General features: G+C 38.3%; 1 protein-coding gene across 5 annotated transcripts in view; it reads left to right on the top strand.

Annotated features, from left to right (window-relative positions):
- Positions 1–369: 369 nt before the first annotated feature.
- plxnb2a.1 (plexin b2a, tandem duplicate 1) overlaps positions 370–21,388 on the top strand; it is a 232,899-nt gene continuing 211,880 nt past the window's right edge. For all 5 annotated transcript variants that reach the window (XM_041977968.1, XM_041977965.1, XM_041977966.1 and 2 more), the window contains exon 1: positions 370–857. The gene's annotated coding sequence lies outside the window, so the exon portion shown is untranslated. The remainder of the gene's footprint in view (positions 858–21,388) is intronic.

Raw genomic sequence — 21,388 nt, 5'->3', positions numbered from 1 at the left:
TGATTTTACTTTTCTTGGTCTGTGTGTGTGCCTGACCCCCTCATGAGCTATTTTCCAAACCCGCCCCTGCTGGAGAATTTTTTTTTTTTTTTTTTTTTTTAAACGTTTATTATTTATCTTTAAGACATCTAATGATTAAATTAAAAAATAACGTTCGTGTCCACTAATACTATAGTTTTGTGTTTTATTCCTTTACGTCATTCAGGACTGACCCCAACATCATTCGCCTTTCTCGTTAGAAGCAGCTTTAATTTTGAAACTACTCGGTCACAACTTCCGGTGTTAATGACTAAAAGAGCTGCTAACTTGATGGCGCTGTTACAGCCTGGAGGCATTGGGGGTGTTTAGTGACAAGAGGAGGAGAAGGAGGAGGAAGGAGAAAAAGAAAAGCCCTCACCCTGACACTCTCCAGCCTTGTTTCGTATTGCGCCGCTCACTGCGGAGCTCCTGCTGGATGTGTGCGCCTTGTCCTCTGGATACTGAACACGCACACTCTTATTAAACCCCACTCTACTCGCGCGCGTGCGTGTCGGCTCGGTCATGACTTACACCTGAACCAGGCACGAAGTTAACCGTATTCCTGGGCGTGGGGAGGTCGACAAAGCTCTCCGTGTACTTGTTTTTTGTGTGGTGGGAATGTTGTTGAACTAAACTTCACCGGAGACTTCTAGCGGCTGAGTCACCGCTCCAGTCCGCCTCACCAGCAGCACTTTTCCCACAGCAGGATTTAAATTTGGGGACTTTTTTTCTTTTACACACCCCGATGAAACGGAGTTCCAAATCTTTTCATATTTTTGGGGAATATAACCTGAAAACACGGCTGTGAGTTGAGAAGGATCCCAGCGGCAGACACGGAGGTACGTTTAACTGCATTTTCTTCATTTTTTCTCCACTTTTTTATTTTCAGTTTTCTAAAAGTTTCTCAATAGATGCCTCTTCATTTGCAGTTTGTTTTCCAACGCTTCTTACAGCAGACGAATCTAGATTTTCAACGCACTCGTGATTTAATATCAACACACAAGATCCCTTCGACAAACGCCATCCTCATCTGTTTTAAAAATGAATTAAAACGATTAAAACCAAATAAATACTGGGACATAATGATCTGCTTCGAGGCACTGGTACGTGCATTTCCATGACGATTTTTTAAAGTGAGTCTGGGTCATATGGGGTCTGTCTTGGGACTAATCAATACACAGAACATCTGGAGCCTCAGCTTGTGGGCTGACAGGCTAGAATGACTTCTTCCAGTGTTAAATTCACTTAATGGAGAGTACAAAACCATTATCTTTTTGTTTCTTTCTGTAATCCCACGGCATTCCCTGGAAGTAAAAAGTTGGAGAAGCATTGTGCAATTTATAAGTCATGCATTTAGTTTTCTGTGGTGGAACAAAAACAAACAAAACGCATGTTTTCTGATAAAAGTAAAGATCACAAATTCTAAAACCATCACAAATGCAGTCTGGTGCATGTATGATTTTTGCATCACACGTGTTGAACCATCAAACGTAGAGAGAACAAAACTCTGCTCCTGTTGTACATGATTGAAAGGTAATTGCCCATGATGTGGGTTAATGGAGTGGAGTCGCCTCCATACTGCTCCTTGAGCTCTAAAACCACCCCAGCTGCAGTAATTCTGCTCTGTTTAGGTCCTGGTTGTCTGTTGTTATGGCTGACTCCACTGCCGGATCAGCCAAGCATGTAGTTCCAAGGCTGCTTTAGTAGTTCATTGTCATGTCTAAAAGATTGCAGCTACCTGTGGAAAGTTTGGACGAGAGCAAATATTGAGAGAAATCATTCTATGAAATGTGGCTGAAAAGGTCAAACTTGAGTGGATATACAAGGTGGAAAAGGAACAAGGAACAATCCAAACATTCTGCATTACCCTGTGTAAGTTTTTCAGTAAACCTGTGTTCGAGTATATTTCCTTGAAGAACATTTCTGGGACAACCTCAGCACATGCTACACAACACAATACAAACTCTATCTTCTGTGAACAGACTGATTAAGCCAGTGAGCAGCTGAGCTCTGTGTTGTAAAGCCTTTGGGGCAGACTGCACAGTATTTTCTATTATCATTTGACCTTTCTTGGAGTTTATAGGAAGAGTTTTTGGAGGTGAAGTATACATCATTGGATTAGATTTGAGAGATGGTTGAATTGCAGCTTTATGATACATGAAGGAAAAATTAGAAGGCGGCAAATCAAAGGGCAAAGACCTTCTTTTAATTCAGTTATTCATGTTGCATTCATAATTTAGACAGGCAGCAGGTCAATGTGGTATTTTGGGTATAATTTTTGCATCTTCTACCAGAAAATAAGAAACTCTTGAAGACTTTAACTTTCCCTGGACTTGAATCAAAACTGGCAGGATAGGATATACTTGTATGCTGCGGTGAAAATGGTCTGGAACTGGATACAGCGTGGGCAGAATTGATGGTATAAGTAGCTAAATTTAGTGTCCTGTCCTTGAGATCACATCAGGATTTGAGGGAATAGTTTGATGTCTTTGGAAGTTGCCGGACTGGCTTTACAATATACCGTTGCTAGATTTAGACATTTAGAATATTAGACTGTTGGAGTCAACATCTGTCCATTGTGGGCTGTTTTAGAGAGAGCTGGGTTAAAAAAAAATATTGATTTGAATTGATTCAAATTTAATTGATCCCAGTCCAGGTTCCCAGACACAGTAACCGGTCGAGTAATTCAACACTGTGGGCGAGCCCCATTTTTTAAGTGAAATTTGAATTTATAAATTCCAGATAGAGTACAATTTAAAAAAAAAAAAAAAAAAAAAAAGTATTTTCCTCTAATGTAGGCAAATAACTTTTGTGACACTTAAAATCGGATCCAGCAGATATCAGCTCAGGTCAGTTTCCAACCTGCAGAAACCAAAAAAAAAAGCTTCTAGAGCTCAGCCAAACTGATCCTGGTTCATTTTGTGCAACTTTAACTCTGTAAAACATCAAGAAAACATCTGCAGCAGACACAAACCGGACATATTGAACTGGTAATTGTGACTTACTACACCTTGTAAGAGTGAGTTGGACTGAATTTAATCCAGCTGCAGACGGTGGTGTACAGATGGAGGAGGCGGACACGTGCACCTGTGGTTGCTGCAGCCGCTATAAACCTTCTAGGACTCGTCACATTTCTGAAGCCCAAACTGCTGGACGTGGTTGATTCTTGCAGCGTGACACCTGACATGTTCCTTTCTTTACGCCATCATTGGATTTGTTTCTTATAATTGTCCAAATGTTCAGTCTGCTACTACTTCATTAAAGCTAGCTAATGACTTCGTACCAAATATCGCGACAACTGAAAGAAAGATTACAGACACGCATAGATTAAATATACAAACACACACAACTTGAAAATATCTCAAGGGATTAATGACAAAAAAGCACATTCAGGAACTGATTCTAGTTATGATTCAGTACCACTTTAACAATAACTGTTAAAAAAAAAAAATTTTTTAAAGTATATAAATTAAAATCAAAAGGCTGGACGGGTGGGCCGGTCTGATTAATCCAGTGTCGACTTTTAAAACTAAGGGATGTTTCTTTTTTTAATTTCTTTATTTTTTTTTTATACGTTTCCTTTTCTGGAAACTAAAGTGACCCTGCTGTTGTGTGACGAACCGATGCTCAGCGAGACCTTAGCATGTAAACAACTGAAAGGTTTTCTGTGTCTCTTCCATCCAAAATCAGCTTCTCTCGCCACATTCTGATTTTCAAAACAGCATCTGAAGCAACTTTGTTTCTGGACACCCGATGATTAAAATTCTAAATGTAAGACTGGAAACTATCGGAAACTTAAATAAGCAAGATAAGGAGCTGGAGGCAACTCCTGCCCAGGAGGCGGCGGTATTTATCGTTTTCAAGAAACATAATTTTTAACATTCTTTCAGGTTTATTTTCATCCATTTTGTATTACAAATGTTTAATGTAAAGGGTCACATCTACTATGTTGACTTGTAATGACTAAATGATGTCTTATTTGATGAATTATAAATATTTGTATGCTTGCACTGTTAAACTTATTCATTCACATGATGACAAGGTGATGGATCAAACACTGCACCAAACTGAACCCTTTCCACTGAATTTATGTATTACAGGAAGTTGGAACGTTTACATGCCTTTAACAGACTTAAGCCAACCAATTAGGCATGATTAGTATTATTTTTATGTGGTGTACTCAGGAATTAAATGGGGAGAAAAAAGCAGCTGCTTCTTAACCAACAATAGTAGTTGAGTCATGTTAGGGAAAATCATAACAGATCATCTCCAAAGTGCAAATTATTGAGCTTTTTTAAATTCAAATTAATGGAGGATTATTATTTCTGACATTTTGAAAAGGATATTATTGGGCTTGCCTGCTCTGTTTAATTATAGGGGAATCACTGGCTGAAACAGCCTGTCGCCAATAACTGAGAGTTTTAATACCAGTATCATTCAAACTTGACATTTTAATTGGAATCAGAGAGTAAATGGTTCACCAGACTCTACCCAAACATAACGAAACCCACCTACCAGCTTAAAAAGATTCCTGATTTCTTCTTTTGTTTGGAAACTAGTCTTCAGGAATATCTTGTAACTCTGTGCCTATTGTGAGTCTGTGTATTTAGTTGGACTTCAGAAACCAGTTTGAGTGGAATGCATGCAGGTGGTTGAGTAATTCTGCTACTGTCAGAACAACATTGTTTGTGTGCACACAGGAAGTTATGTGAGCTCACCGAGAGGCCAGACATTAAATACAGTTCACTAGCTAATCTCGCACTGCTCATGTCTTGTAGATGATGATAGTTTCTGGATGACATGTCCTGTTAGTCACCCTGCATGACTGGCTCATGACTCACTGTTTTGTTAGAAATTTTGGAAAAATCATGTGATAACGATGTGATGTTTTAAGTTTGATAATAACCCCAAAGCAAGTTTGAATGGAAAGGAAATAGTTTGGTTGGTTATTGACAAGGAGTTTGGAATCGGTCCCTTCCAATTCAATTAAGCTTTATTTGTATAGCCCCAATTTACAACAGTCATCTAAGTCATTTTTTCAAAATACAGTCCAATCTAATTATAACCCAATTTAATCAAATTAATTACATAATCCACATTAGACCAATTTATAATAATTGTGTACATATGAAGCCAGTTCAGTCGGTTCATGTCAATGTAAAGAATATGATTGAAGGCAAGCATCAGACTCCTTGTGCATACTTTTTCCTTAACTTGATATTAAAGTAATGAGACCCCCCCCTTCTACCTGGAGCCTACAGGTGGACTTTGGCATGGTAGAGGGGCTAAAAAGTAAAGTAGCATATCGTGTTTAAGCAGCAGTAGTTGCATGAAAAGCAGACGGCTTATCATGTTGTGAGGTGGTGGCTGCAAGGATGAGGCAGAGAGCATGTCAGAAAGTGTGCAGCTTAACTAGAGCGCCCTGATTGGATGAGTATGTGTGATAATGTTGCATGTAGAGTATGAGTCGGATCACATGGGGAGCAGCAGTCGCTTCATTCATACAAAAATTGCTTAGCAAAGAAAATTGTGTTAAATTATGGAGCCCAAAAGTTGTGAATGCTGACATTTCTCATCTTATAAATGATTATCTGCATATATACAAAAAGCTCTTGTCCTTTTCCTGATTTTATGTTTTTTTTTATTCATTCATTCATCCATCCTCACTGGTGGCCGTCATATTAAGATTTTTCTTTAATAAACTGTTATAAATCCCACCATGTCCAGTTTAGCTTTGTACATCTCTTGAAATACGTGTGTGGAGTTACAGGGCTATTAATCACAAACAAACATCCATCCTTTGCTTGTCTAAGGTTGGGTCGTCAAGGCAACAGAGGTAAACCGAGACATCCCTCTTCCTCAGCAACACTCCAGCTCTTTCTGGTTGATCCCAAGGCATTTCTAGGCCAGAAGGCATATCACTCTAGTGAATTCCGGGTCTGCCCTGGAGTCTCTTCCCAGTTGGGTGTATCTTAACCACCTCAGGTGACTGCTTTCGATATGAAGGTACAGCGGCTCTACTTTGAGTGAGGAGGCGTTTGAGCTCCTCACCTTATCTCTGAGTGTTTAACCGACTGTTACAGCAAAAAATCAAAGAATTTGCTGGTTGTTTAGGAGCTTTATAATTGCCAAAACAGTGTTTGAGATCAAATTGTCTCAAACAGATGGACGTTGTGCTTCCACTGCTGAATGTCTGCTGATCCCTGCACAGCTGATTGCAGCGTTCTGCAGCTTGTGTTGAATGATCCGCTAACTAAAAACAGTTTATTTTCTTTGCAGAGCTCTTTGTGGTATCTGTTAACTTTGTGATCTCTGCGGTGTCTTGTTCACATTTACATCTGTGCAGCATTTAGAGTGATGGGAGGTTGAAGAAGTGGCAGCAAAGCCTTTAGACTGTCTGAAAAGGCTGTTAGCCTGTCTCTTATTAGAACAATGTGCTTGTTCTTAGCCCAGAGCCACAGAAGTTCCTGCATTTAAACACTGAAAAGTGCCTTCACTCTCTTAACCTCAAAGCCTGAAATGAAATGATGTTTCATAACTAGGCAGAAAGAACAAGTGAAGACACAGAGAGGCTTTCTTCATGTGAAAATGTAGCACAGGAAAAGACTGAGCTCAAAGGTCAGAGAGTCACTGACGCCAGCACTTTTATTTTTACCTAAATGCATCCCGCTTTGTTTGGTTTATATTACTTAGTGCTTTTGTTTGTTTGTTTTGAGTTGATGGGTTCTGAAACCATCCATACTGCCTGTGCCTTTTTAATTGTGTTTTTTATGACTTTGTGCTGAGATGCTATTTACTTGAAGCTGAGTTGCAGCTAATGCTTTCAAGATGAAGAAGGTGGGTTTTTGTTGAGTTTGTCATTAACATGAAGTATCTAGAGATGAAAAATTAAACTTGGAATTCCTTACAAGATAAGTTTAGTAAAATTCTGTCAAGGAGAGTGAAATCTCATTTCATCTCAGCATCTTATGGTTCCTCCTTTTAGAGCACTGATATTGATAAAATTACATTTTGAAGCACCTATTACGTTTACATATAATGTAACAGATCTTAAATGCACACAAATCAGAATATTGTTAAGAGGACTACAAAAACCAAACCAATAAAAGAAAAAGACGATAGACCGTCCCAGTAGAAGTGTGTTGTGGTGTATTTCTTTGCAGATATGTATCTCTATGCTTACATTTATTTGTTTGTTGTTTGGAAGGTTGTGGATTGCATCTGTTGGGGAGACTGTGAAGACACCAAACAATGCCAACAAAAAGATGTGATCACAATATACACATTGATTGGCTGGATCATTAAACTGAAATATTTCTGGTCAGCAGGATGTAGAATTTGGCAACACAGCACTTTCCCATTAAATTGTGCAGAGGTGTCGCAGTGTTTTATTTGTACTTTTGAATGTAGCTGCAGGGAAATTTTGAATTAAATAGTTTTATTCCTCAGATCTACTGCTTTGTTCATTAACTCACTATACTGTATCAATTCCAGCTCCTCAAAAACCAACGTTATTAAACTGCTTTTGATGATAAAAGTGAACTTGGAACTTGAAGTTTATGACATCTGATGGTGGAAAAAAAAAATCAACTTGGATATTCAGTTTCCTTGAAAGACAGCTTCAAGGGACACAGTTAATGAAAAAAAAAATCATTATGATTCAAACCATGTCAGGAACCAAACCAATTGATCGCAGCGTTTTCCTGCCTCTGAAGACATGCTAGCCAATCAGAAGGCTGACAAAAAATTTAATAAATATTACCGCCTCCAGGCAAATGCAAAACAGGAATGCTGTTTTATGTAACAGTGTCCTGAACGTGCTGTGGTGGCATTTGTTCAATTCAATTGAATTCCTTTATTGTCCCCGGAGGGAAATTGGTTTCACAGTCAGAACACAGACATACAGGACATACATCACAATAATCAAAAACAAAATCAGAACCAATGGCATATGTCAAAAAAGAGATTCACACAATCCAATAATAACATAAAATAGACTAGATAAAATCTCAGCTATGAGCAAAAAGAGAGACCAAGTAGGTCATCTCAGTGGCTTTTAAAGGGTGAACAGCAGTAGAACAAACAACACCTTAAGTCGTTTTCTCCTCCCTCCAGGGACCCTGAATCGATGGCCCGAAGGTAGTAAGACAAACTCACTCTGGGGACGGTGGTTTAGGCAGTTCAATATAGAATGAGCCTTCCTCACCTCATTAATTTTAAAGATGGCCAAAAGGCTCTCCTGCTGGGACCCAGAAACTTTGCCAGCAGCTTTCACTAAACTACCCAAACTTTATTGGCCAGATTTAAGCTCCCGAACCAGCAATAAAAAAATAAAACTGATTCAATTACACTTTTATTAAAAAAAAAAAAGAGATAACATTTCAGTGCAAACATTAAAAGATCTAATCTTTCCTAAAAAGGATAACCTCTTTTAAACCTTTTTAGAGGCGACGTCAGTGTGGGGCTCAAATAATAATTTGTTGTCAAAAATCACCCCCAAATATTTATAGCTGTCCACCTTCTCGATGGCAGCTGCTTTAATAAAAGTAGGTAGGTAGGTGGGGGGATTGGTGGAGACTGTCTGAAATCGATGACCATATCTTTGGTTTTAGACACATTTATTTGGAGGGAAAGGGTTATCACCAGCTTACAAAATCCTCCAGAACCTGCTTATGTGCTGTCTCAGCTTCCTCAAGAAGGCTAACGATGGCCGTGTCGTCAGCAGATTTTAAAATATATCTGTTATTAACATTACTGCAACACTCGTCACTGTACAGAATTTATAAAAGTGGAGAGAGACAACAATGCTGTGGAGAACGTGTAGAGGAGGGGAGCACATTAGAAATACAACATTTACTTTCACACACTGTGACCTATCAGTAAGAAAATCCCAAATCCAGCCAATCAGATTAAGATGAAATTTGAAGTTATCAATAAGCCTTTCAGCCAATTAAATAAAGTTATATGGTGTTTATGCAGATGTAAAATTCACGAACAAAACTCTGGCATTAGTTTTGGTGCCTTCCAGGTGTTTAAACAACAAATGCAAGAGCGTGACCACAGCATCCTCCACACCTCTACCCACTCGATATGCAAATTGAAATGGGTCGAGGCAGTGTTCAGCATGGGATAAGACTTCATTCTTATCGATCTTTTCAAAAGATTTCATAACAAGACAGGTCAGCGCTGCAGGCCTAAAATCATTTAATACAACAGGGCAGCTGGACTTTGGCACAGTGACAATTACAGATTGTTTCCAAATCTTGGGAACAGTCTGCAGCTTTAAAGATTGCAGGAAAATGTAATAAAAAATGACACTTAGCTGATCTGCACATAATGTTAACACCTTACTGCAGATATTGTCAGGTCCAGGGCTCTTGGGCCTAGTATGCCTGAATTAGTTAACCACCTCTTTAACATTAAAGGAGAAGGATGGAAGAACAGTTCTTTTTCCCTTTTAACACATCCAACTGTTCAGTACAATCAAGATTCTCAAAACGAAGAAAAAAAATGATTAAGACCATCTGCTAAGTATTTATCTGAATTAAAACCATCCAGGAAAAAAGTGCAGTTACTCTGTCTGCATTCCCATCATGATTTTCATTCCAGACCAAGCTCTCTTAATATTATTGCTGCAAAATTCAGCTTCTATCCTTTCCTTATACCTTAATTTAGACTTATGTATTTCAGATCTCACAACCTTTTTCCTTTTCCTTCCAGGAAGTGAAACTTGGAACTTGGAAGTCCCCCACTCTGAAAGCATTTTTCCTCTTGAGAATCATGTCGCTTCTGTCCTTGGAAAGCCAGGGTTAATTGTTCGGGAATATCTTAATGACTCTTGAGAGAATCGGAGTCTTTACAAAACTGAATATAACTGGACACCACATCAGACATTTCATCCAAATCAGAAGATAACTTATGGAATATGGACCAGTCTGTACAATCAAAGCACCCTGACGACAGCTTTAGAGTGAATGTAGACAACAGTGACTATAATATTTGTGGAAATTCTCTTGGGAGGTAGAATGGCCTTACACACACAGATAAAAGTTCAATGTCAGGATGACACAGCCGCTCACACTGAAATTGCAGCACCAACTACGGAAGACATATAAACTCCCCCATCCTGGGATTTGCCCGTCACTACGCTATCCCGGTCCAAACGAACAGGAGCCCTGAAGGTGGTAATTTTTAAGGAAGAGTCGCTATGCACTTCAGTGAGCTGAGCCTCAGTGAACGCCAAAAGACAAGCATCTCTGTATTCCCCTAAGTGGAGTACATCCCCTTGCAATTCATCAGTCCTATTTCTGAGAGATTGTACATTAACCAGGATTATGGGAGGGAGAGGAGTTCAATTCTTACTTGTAAGCTTCATGATGTGCTCACGCACGCTGCGTTTCTTCCCCCTTTTCCTCGGGTGACATGGCATTGCCGATTTCACTTTTGTCCCATCAGAAAACATCTCAACACGGTTAAAAACTATGTCATAGTGTGTGGGATTATTCACAGCCAGATAACGCTAACGCAATCCCAGGAGCGTCTCCAGTGAATATGTAATTGTTTGGAAGAGGAAATGCTGCCAGACAAATAATACAAAAAACATTAACGATAAAAAACGCAGCATATCCATTTTGACTTACTAAAAGAAGCTGATTTTGTTACCTCGCAAAACTAAAATCCCAAAACTGTCACGAAAAGCACTAAAAACAAGCAAACACACACGGAGCAAAAACACTATCTGCTGATCGCCACAAGAGCAGCGCCCCCTGCTCTCATTCTTCAGTATAGTTGACGAATAAAAGTATGTTTGCAAACATGTAAAAAATCTTTAACAAGATCAGCACCAGCCCAACAATCTTGGCTACATCTGCTGTTGCCATGTAAACAAAGACTTTAATGGTGCATATTATGATGCAAGCCACACAGGTTGTGTATTCACACATCCAGAAATCCTTACCCTGGAAGGTGTTCCTAAAAGTTTCTTTGCATGTGAACAAAAGGCATAAACATGGAGAACAAATTAGTTTTATCAAACGTCAGTTTATCTCAATTTCTGTTTTAAAAAAAATAAAAAATCAAGGCTTTGGATTCTCTTTGGATTGGCCTGTATTTGATTGGACTTATAAAAACATATTTATTTTCATACTAAAGTAGATTCAAGTACTTGTGAATTAATGTTATATAAATAAAAGGAGTTCAGTTAATGACAATGCCTGGAATAAAACTGAAAAAGAAGTTTTTTTTAAAAGTGATAACGATAATTAAACATTAAAATATCTTTGGATGTGTGACTCTTGGTTGCCCAAAACCAGCACTTCACACTCAACCTCTCCTCTCTGGGAAATGCATGTTTCATAATTTTCTGACATTTCTTTTCAAAATGATTAATGGGGAACATTATCGTAGCCATGTGGAGGAGGCTGCCACTGTTCTGTCTCTCAGCTTGTTCCCAGTTTAGAAACTTTGTGCTCTGACTTTTATTAAAGCATGCTGCTCTTATCATGTGGAGCCCGTTTGAGCCATTATCCACCACACACACCTTTTTGATACGTCCTCATTGATGTGGTGCTTTTCTTACACATCCTTTACATTATAATGAGCTCGCAGACTGTTGGCAACAAACTAGCTGTAGCGGTCACGTCCATTTTCTGCTTTTTATAATTTGTTTTCTTGTCGGCGTTGAGTCAGAAATGCCAAATCTGTGCGCTCACAACAGCAAAGGTAGAAGCTGTCGTGATTATTCAGTTTTACACTTGCAGGAACAGACGTTTAAGTGAAAATGATGCAAATTTAGAGCAAACCTATGAGCTAAATCTTTAATGAATGAGTCTTCTTATATAGTTTATTTCCTGGCTTTCATTTGCTGTTGGCGTTTCAACCACTTTCAATCAGAATTTAGACTAAATTCTGCTAAATGATCAATATTATTACCAGGATGTTTTGTTTTGATAGCAGTTTAAACTCTTGTAAAGGCTAAAAAAATCAGTTTGATTGCGTCTGCTTTTCAGTTTGTGTGCGTGAAGCAGATTACTGGGGCTGCTGTGTTTGTCCAGCTGTTGTGTTGTTTGCAGTCTGCTGCTGTCGGGGAGGCTCAGAGTGAGGATGTGATTTAAGAAGTCAGCCTGACTGATTACTGAGCCAAGCTCTCGTCTGCTGCTGCTTTCTGGATGTGCTGTTAGAAATGACATGTAAAACACCTGTGGCTTCAGCGTGTCCTGGCCGTGGAGAGTTTCTGTCAGGGTGGAATGAGTGTGTGGGAATACTGTTGCATTAAGTTTGTTGCTTGTTTCCAGAAGCTACCGTCTGGCTGATCTAACAATGATGTGGCTGTGGCGTCTTGTCACCTCTTCCCTAGCACCATTTCCTTCTCATTCATAGATAACTTTACAATTTTTACACTATTTAAAGTCAAATTAATTTGATGAAATCCAGCGGGAATGTTTGCTTCATTGTGAAGCAGCGGCTGCGTTGAGCAGTCCTCAGAATTGATGTTGATGCTGAAATAAAGTCAGATCAGTGGGCGTCTGGAGTGTAGGGAATAGTTTGCATCCCAGATACAGATAACTTTCAACATTATTCCATAAACTATATATATATATATATATATATATATATATATATATATATATGAGAAAGCAAATATCTGAATAATTTTGAGCAGATTTAGCTCAGCCACTTCCTTTTTACACTATTTAGGTAAAATCTATTTATACACATGTTGGAATAGAGCAGGTTATGGTCCGTTAGAGTCCACTGCCAAGGAAAATGTGTTCAGCTGAATTTTCTATCAGTTGAATTAAGCAATCTGCAAGAAAACAAAAAAGCTGGGGACCTAGGAATATGGCCTATATCTAATATTGCAATTTTTTGGAGCTTTATCACAATAAAGCTAAAAGAGGAGGCAGAGCAGTAGACGGCAGTGGTCTGGGTGGCTATTAAAAATGTTGCAACTGCTTCTTCATTTTTTTTTTTTTACCTTTTTGCTGGTTGACAGCTGTACTGCTAAACACTTCCCCCGTGGTTTCCTGTAGTTCAACTCCGCTATGAAAACTGACCAAACTATGCATGTAAAGGATACTTTTTTTTTGTGGCTTTGCACCCTTCGGTCCATCGGTATCAATCTTTTAGCCATCATGCATTCACTTGTAAGAATTTGTTTGCAAACTTTGGACAAAGCTCCTTCAGTTCAGGGGGCACAATACTGAATCAAAAAGAGTTATACAGCCAATAATTTCACCCTAGGATTATATAACATCTTCACAAGCTTCAGATAATCTTAAAAACTTGTTTATACGCAGCTATTTCTACTCTGAGGTTAAAATAGTAGAAACCTTCTACCAAAACAGTTAAATTTCCAAGAATCTCATAAGCAAATCACACCTTAAATTATGTGTATAGATCTGGATGTTTGACTTTCAGCTGCTTTGATGGGTTGTGATGTGTTTTAATGAACATGCAGTAAACATTCTGTCCTATCTATAACTTATCCCTGACCATTTATTTATTAGTTGGAAAATAATTTCTGTATTAACATGTTGTGTATGTTAGTCTTCATGAATCTAATTAAAGCGTGTTTTCCAGAAATGATGACAGTCATCAGCTGCTGCATAATTTAGTTCAAAGTGCTCTGAATTGGGGTAGAAAATGACTGTTTCTATGGACGTTTGGTTGTCCCGAGGGTGCAGTAGGCTCTGACTTCATGTTTCTCAAGGTTCAGTTCACAATAAATGGCATCATGTTGCATCTGCAGCTTTGGAGCTCATGTGTGAAGGCAAGGTCTCACTCTGACCTCCATGTAAAGAAGTAAGGAATGTATCACTCCAGCAGCTTTTCGTCACTTTAAACTTTTAAAAGCTTTTCCAGGCTGCTTTGTGAAGGAGAGAAACGACGGCAGCCCTGAGCAGGTTAATTGCACGGTACGTCTTGAACTGTACACGAACCCCTGCTGCCTCTATGGCAATTTGTTCTGCGAACTCCAAAGTCGAGCTGCAACAATCAATTACTCTGCCACTCAATCGTTTTGACAGTTATTAATGGTGTTAAATTAATTTATGAGCTCAGAAAGAAACGTGTCAAACCGAATTTCATCTGAAACAACAGTGATCCATGATGGAGGCAAGTTTTAGTCTTAATTTAGACTTCTTGTTTTCTAAATTTACCATTATTCACCAGGCACTGGGGTCATTTTCTGGAGCTGGTGGAAAAATATGTGTCATAATGGACCATTTAATGGCTCAGAAAAGCAGAAAGAGTTATTTTTCTGGGTTTGTCAGTGACATTTTCAATTTAAATGACTTCACACTGACAATGCTGACTATACCAAAGTGGTAAGATGTCATGAAACAGTCATGTTGTCAACAAAAATAACAAGTGAGTACATTTAATGCCATTTATTTCTTTGACTGTTGTGAAAGGAAATGCTGATCTCTTGAAGGCGTATTTATATTCCAGGCTGTTTCTTTTGCAGCAGAAATGGAAATAAGCACAAGAGGCGAGACGAGCCTTTCATGCAACATAGGCACATTGCAAATTGTCCTTATTGTTTCCTCAGCCTGTCTTCCACATTACAAAACCCAGAGACGGAGCACTGAGACAGAAAAAAGCCCATCCCATCAAGTCAGATCACATTGTCTTGTGATTGAACAATTTGCTCTGCAGTTTTGTCAGCTTTGCAGAAGTCCCAAGAGTGTAATATCTGGAGGCTGCAGAACCACGAGATGTCATTTATTTCACCCCAGATGCCCTTTAAACTTCATCATCTTGACTGCTGATACATGCACACTTTCTTTGTATCCATCTGTCTCGCACACGCCGGGTGACGATGATGGATATTCCTCTGCTGAATGAAGACTGGGGAGCATGGAAGGCCATTTAGCAGAGTGGGTATTGCTGACTGTCTCCGTCTGTCTCCGTTAATTCAGGGTCATGTCAGTCAGTCTGTTCGGAGATGTGAAGCATTAGGCTACAAAAAGACAGAGTAATCATTAACTGCATAAAAGGCTGCCGCTTCCTTGGTAAAGAATGGAAAACATGAAAAGAGATGCAAAGACAAAAAAGAGGGGAGGAGGAGAGCTGCAGCAGCCCTCAGCCTAATGTTTCCAGCCAGCATGTTCTATTTCCATTTGGTTTCATACAATGCCTTTAATTACCAGCTATTCTAGTTGCATAAGTCTATTGTGTAGGCTGATTACAGGGAATCAGAAGATTCACTGTGTGGAGAGATGGATGCACTTTACAGTTGTTCTTCCTGGTGTTAAGTGGGGTGTGCTTCTTCGTTCAAGTGGTGACCAAGTTGCATATTCTTTCATTTGGAATCTATAATAACTACCAGTGGGGATGCTTTCTGAAAGCATGCAGCCATATCTGTCATTTTATGTGCAGAAACTTTTAGGTGACGAATCAGATTTGAAATTTAGTGCTTCCATGAAATGGTTGGAAGAGTTTCAGATAAGATTGGCCTGGTTTGCACTTCGGTAGTTGCCATGTTGCTTTTTAAATTTGGTGTTAAAAACATCCACTTATTTAAATTTAATGATGGGTGTTTTGATTGGCACCGTATAAATCAAACTATGACCTTTTATCTAAAGCATAACGTGTTACCATCTGTTTGATTAAAATGTTAGTGATCATTTAAAAGATTACTGTCATGTTAATAATTTCTATGTCACAGTGGCTCAGTGTACTTCTTCTATATAGCCTGTGTCGTGTATTGTACCTAAAAATGAGAATTTGAACAGCTGATAGCAGAACCTTTTGTTTTTAATAGTGTTGGAGGAAGTTGACTTTCTTTTTGTGTTAGGACTACAAGATCATTGAAAAATCATGGGTCCTTTTTAGGTCTCTTTTAAAGCTCCTATCATCTGTAAGGATTCTGAAAAAACAATTTTTTAGTCTAATTTCCTGTGTGGATGTATAGATTCATATGAACATAATCATCTATTTCTTATTGGTACTTGATTGTGTATTCTTTTCAGTATTGGTAATTTAATCTTTTACTGTGTTTGTTTTATTTCTAATGCTTTAGGTGTGGGGTGATTGGGAGTATGGGGTTGGTTTGGGGTTTTTGAGTTATGGGAGTTAAATTGCGTCATTACCAATCAGCTGGAAGCTAATTTCATCTATTATTGCTTTATTCGGGGAATACTGGCTGCTGCCTTGTCAGCAGCTAAAGGGGATCCTGGATACAAATAAACTGGAAATGCGGAATTCGGAATGCAGAAATAATGCATTTCATGTTGCAGCAGGGAAACTTCTAAAATCTCGCGGACCAGTATTAAGGATTCCTGGCATAGATAATGCAAGTGGGCACAAATTGGTTACTCAAACTGGAACTCACAATTAAAAACAACTTGTTGAGGTTGGTAAAATTTTACAGATGTAAATAATTTCTTGTGTTCGTGCAAATCATAGAGAAAATGACTGACAGTGAAGTCAAAGGTTCAGTAAGTCTATATGTAATAAAGGAATTTCACAGTGATTGTGACTTGTCCACCAGCTTATGGATGGCTGTTACATCACTTGTCAAACAAGGTTTATTTTCGTTCATAAACCAGCCATTAAAACACTGTGTTGCTACTCAGTGACATAAGTAAAATGTGATAGTAAAATAAACTCATCAGACGGGGAGGTGATGTCATTTGCTTAATCTAAAACAAGCATTAGTGGAACCAGCCGTTAAATTGTACAAAGTTATTTTACACTCTTGCTTTGGTTGCAAGGTATGAATACTGACGGTTCCCATCGCCATTTTTGATTCACACTGAGAAGATGCAAAGTGGAAAAAGTGATTGGTAATAATTTAAACGTAGGTGCTAAAAACTTTTGTCTGTTTAGGAAGAAAATGTGACTGGAATGAAATGAATGAGTCATTGACCTGATGAAGATTAAAATGATGTAGTTGTTTCTGGTCTGAGTCAACCAACAATAAACTCACACAAATGACCTGTATCTCGTATATGCCCCAGTTGTTTTTTGAACTTTGAAACACAGTGCCACTGCACCTCAGACAGGCTGGGCCTCTTTCTGTTTTTAAATCCTCTGTTACTGTTATTAGTCATTTTATTGCGTTAATTGTATATTTACTTTTATTTGTTCAGTATGATATCTGTAATAGTTATTAAGCCTAAGCCTGTGTACAGCACTTTAGTCAACTATGTTGTTTTAAAAGTGTTCTGTAAATAAAGCTGGATTGGATAATGCAATATCCCATAAATTCCCAAAGATTAAAGTTATTTCTCCTGAACAAATCTTTTGTTTTCCTTTTGTGGATTTCTTTTTAAAATTCTTTTAGGTTTATGTCTGGTTCTTGCGACTGCTTCGTTTACTGAATTATAAATACTAGCTGAGTCGAGCTGACTTTTGTACACATGGATAAAATCATCTTAAAAATATAAGATAAATAAACTTAAAGAAAAGCCTAAAGTCAAATGACCTAGAGTTCAGTCCTCTGCCTCAACACAGATGGAGCACTGGTGGTGCTAATGTGCTTTTACTGCATTGCTTTATGACTGCGTCTGTTCTTGGTTTTGGGATGATCTGATAATGAAGCAGTCATATTCACTCCTTATATTTCATTAGTTTTTGCTTTGCTCCCATCAACACCATTTCCTACTAAACCATAGATCACTTGGCGTTAATGAATACCGGCGTAGAAACATATTTGAATAAGAAAAAGTGATTTTTAAAGCATACACATACTTAATGGGGGTTTTGGTGCAAAACGTTAGCCTTAAAACCTGCTTAATACTTCACATCTCCCTCAGCCTGATGCCCGTTCTTTTCAAACTTTAAAGGATGCTGCACATTTACAAAAAATTGTGGTTTCAAAAGTTGCACAGAAATCCTGTATCTAATGTAAGCAGTTACTAAATTTAACAAAGAAAACCATCATCCTTGGGGGGCTAAACCATTAGCTAACATCCAGAGGAATGCTTTGTACAAAATGATCATAAGCTTATAGTTACTGCTGATTACGTTGATGTTGCATCATTGCTGTGTTTTGTTTTAGACCCAAAAGAAGTGCAGATAAAAGAAGCATCTAAGCTACAAAAAATTAAGTTAATTATGAATGACTGAGGCACATGCCTGACTACAACTTGAAGGAAAAGGGAGCAATGTGATGTAGTGCTAAGGGTTAACTGCTGCAAGTGCTGGTTAACTTCTGGTTTCGCTTTCATAATGTGGAGATGTTCCACTGACCTGTTTGAATCAATGGAAGTTGTCTGTTTTTATGAGTTTATGTTGCACTGTTGCTTTAGTGACAAGAGGGCAGAGGAAGGCATGACAAACCTCTTGTACATGAAGTTGTGCTTTAATTGCAGGTCAGCCCAGTGGGCTGCTTTACATTCTGCTTGATTCATTTGACAGTTTTCTCTGTGCATTAGCAGTGGTTTATGAGTACAGCATGTATTTAGGCTCTTAGGGAGTGTCCAAAGGTTGTTTGCTGTAGACATGCTGGCGAGGTGAGTGTGTGTTGTGGCCTTGGCCACTTTCTGTTTGCTTAGGTAGGTGAGGCAGATAAAAACAGAGCTCTGAAGCTTCCTGTTATCCATAGCACTTTAATCTTTCAACCAACTTTTCTTCACATCAGTTGAAAATGATGGTTTTTGATTCATGAAACCTTTTGTAAAATAATATCTGGAACTGTATTTGATGTGATTAGTGATATTTTTTAATGTAATTTGCCAAAAGTCTGTAATAAACTAGGTGCATGGAGTTGAAGAAAAATAACCAGTTGGATTATGGAAACTCTAGGATGAAGTTTTGTACATGGCGTCTGCAACAAAACTCTTCATTTTCATCATTATAAATTAATAAAAATTTATTTCCCCGAAGGAGTTTTTTAAATGTAGATTAAGAAAAGGAACGATTAATTGCATCGTATTTAATTAGGGATGCACAGATACCAGTATGGGGTATCAATCTATAACTATGTGTGTGTACTCCTAATCGATATTCAATGTGATACCAATATGAAAAACCCAAGGCAGTCCAAATTAACATGTTAATACAAAGAGATTATTCCGTGGATTTAACATGTACATCTTTTACGCATTAACACACAGCTTTATTTCTCATTCTATATTAAAAGTCAGAATTTGACATTATATCTGTGAGAGAAGCTTATTTTAGGCATCTAGATGCTTTCTCACAGCAGTGAACCAAATCTACTGAAAACCACTTATCTTCTTTATTTATGAGGCTCCTGATAGTTTTTTAAAGCCTTATATTTAGAATTTTATTATCGGGTTTCCGGAAACCGTTATTATTGCAGCATTTATAAATCCAAGTTTGCCAAAATCTCAACAAAAGAAGCTGATTTTGGGCATGCAGGTGTCTTGTCACAGCTTTGAACAGAATCCACTAAAAACTACTTTATCCTCCTTATCTATGAATATTCCGACAGTTTCTAAGCCTTAGATTTAGAAGTTGGCTGCAGGATATTGATATATCACACAATTAACCACTCAGTCGTAAACCTTTAAAATGTTTTTTTCATGATGCACTCTGTCTCATATCTTTCCAGTGTCATAACATTTATTTATCTATTTTTATTATTTCTTAATGGTGGTTTAGTTTATTTCCAGAGACTGAACCGAACACAGTACAGATGCTTCTTTGTTGTTTTACCCCAGTTGAATTTCTAGGGTCTGCTCCATAAAAGTTTTTTTGACAACCTTTTGTTTTTATCTGCTAAATTTGAACTAGTCTGTCAATATATGTCTATAAAAGAGAGGTGGAATCATTTGTCATCTGGTGGGATCTTTCTAAAACTGTGGAGAAAACAAAATAACTTATTATTGATTTCAGAAGAAAGGAAGATCTCTCCCCAGTTTGCATTAAGGGTCAACAGATAAGGCTGTTAAATAACCTGAACTTTAAGAACCTGGGCTGCACGGTGGTGTGGTGGTTAGCACCGCAGCCTCACAGGAAGAAGGCTGCTGGGTCGAGCCTTGGCTGGGAGGGATGTTCGAACAGTGTGTGGAGTTTGCATGTTCTCCCCCTGTATGCATTGGTTCTCTCCGGGTACTCCGGCTTCCTCCCACCGTCCAAAGACATGCATGTTAGGTTCATTGGTCACGCTAAATTCTCCATAGGAGTGAGTGTGGGTGGTTGTTTGTCTCTGTGTTGGTCCTGCGATGGACTAGTGACCTGTCCAGGATGTACCCTGCCTCTTAACGGCTAAATGATAGGTTGGGCTCCGGCTTCCCCGTGACCCATAATGGACGATAATGGATGGACTTTAGGAACTGCACTGAAAGAAAGGTTCAGTCAAGGCTCTTCCTCCTATGGAAACGTAAATCTTTTAACACAAAGATTTTCTTTTTTCTTTGAATAGGTGGAAGTTTTAATCAGAATAAATCTTCTGGAAATGCACAAAAACAAACATCATCAAGTAGATGAAAGAAATAATTTGCATATCAAACAATTTACATGTACTTTGAGTTTTCTCCTTCTCACTTGGGATTTTTGGAAGGAATCCTGAATTGTGGATGTGATGTTTTATCACATCCAAGACACTTAAAGTTCCAGTTTTGAAATGAGTTATTTTCATTTTTGTGGAAAGGTAGCACATGATTTTAACACTGATATTTTTGTTGGAGCTTTTTCACAGAAAAAAATCAGAATATTGACAAGCTGACAAAAAAAATTTTTGACTTGTAACTAAAGTAGAAAACCAAATGTCTGAGAGCTGCTCTTACAAATGCAAGCAGAACAAATAAGGGCAACAGACTGGTGATTGGGTCTACTTGTGTGGGCTGTAATTAAAACCATGTGTTGTCTACTGGAAGCTCCTCACACACCAACAGTGTTAAGTTAACTGCTGTATAGTTTGTGAGGAGTAAACGATTCTAAAACACATGTTTAGCTAACTTTTTATTTACGTTTAAAGTTCTTATTTGTATTCATTTTAGCTTTAGACACATTTTACAAACTGTTGCTTTTGTAATTTTTTTGCTTTGCATGAGTCTTTTTTTAAATTTTTTTTTATATTTTTTAAAAGCAGCAATAATCTAGAAATGATGACTAACAGGTCAGAGGGGATGCTTGTCCTCTAGCATGTTCCCTCCTTTTATCTCCCTCTGTGCAATGACCCATCCCTCAGATCCAGTCCAGAGCAGGGGGTGACCATGCAACCTGACCTTTGTCTAAAGACTAATAAATGTGAAATGTGAGCTGCTGATTGCGCATGTGGTTGTAGTTTTGAGTTCATATTAGTAATTTATTTTATGTCCAACCTCTTATGCTGCAACCTTGTGGGCTGGATTGTAACATAAATAGGTGGGGGCCTGTCCGGGAGCAGGTTTAACGCCGGTGTGGTTGTCAGCATTCTCACACAAAGAAGGATCCAGGTTCAGATCTTAGCGGT

The sequence above is a fragment of the Melanotaenia boesemani genome, chromosome 23 (assembly GCF_017639745.1).
Source record: "Melanotaenia boesemani isolate fMelBoe1 chromosome 23, fMelBoe1.pri, whole genome shotgun sequence".
Lineage (NCBI taxonomy): Eukaryota > Metazoa > Chordata > Actinopteri > Atheriniformes > Melanotaeniidae > Melanotaenia > Melanotaenia boesemani.
Note: the sequence above shows the minus strand (reverse complement) of the source record. Positions and strands in the feature narration are given on the sequence as shown.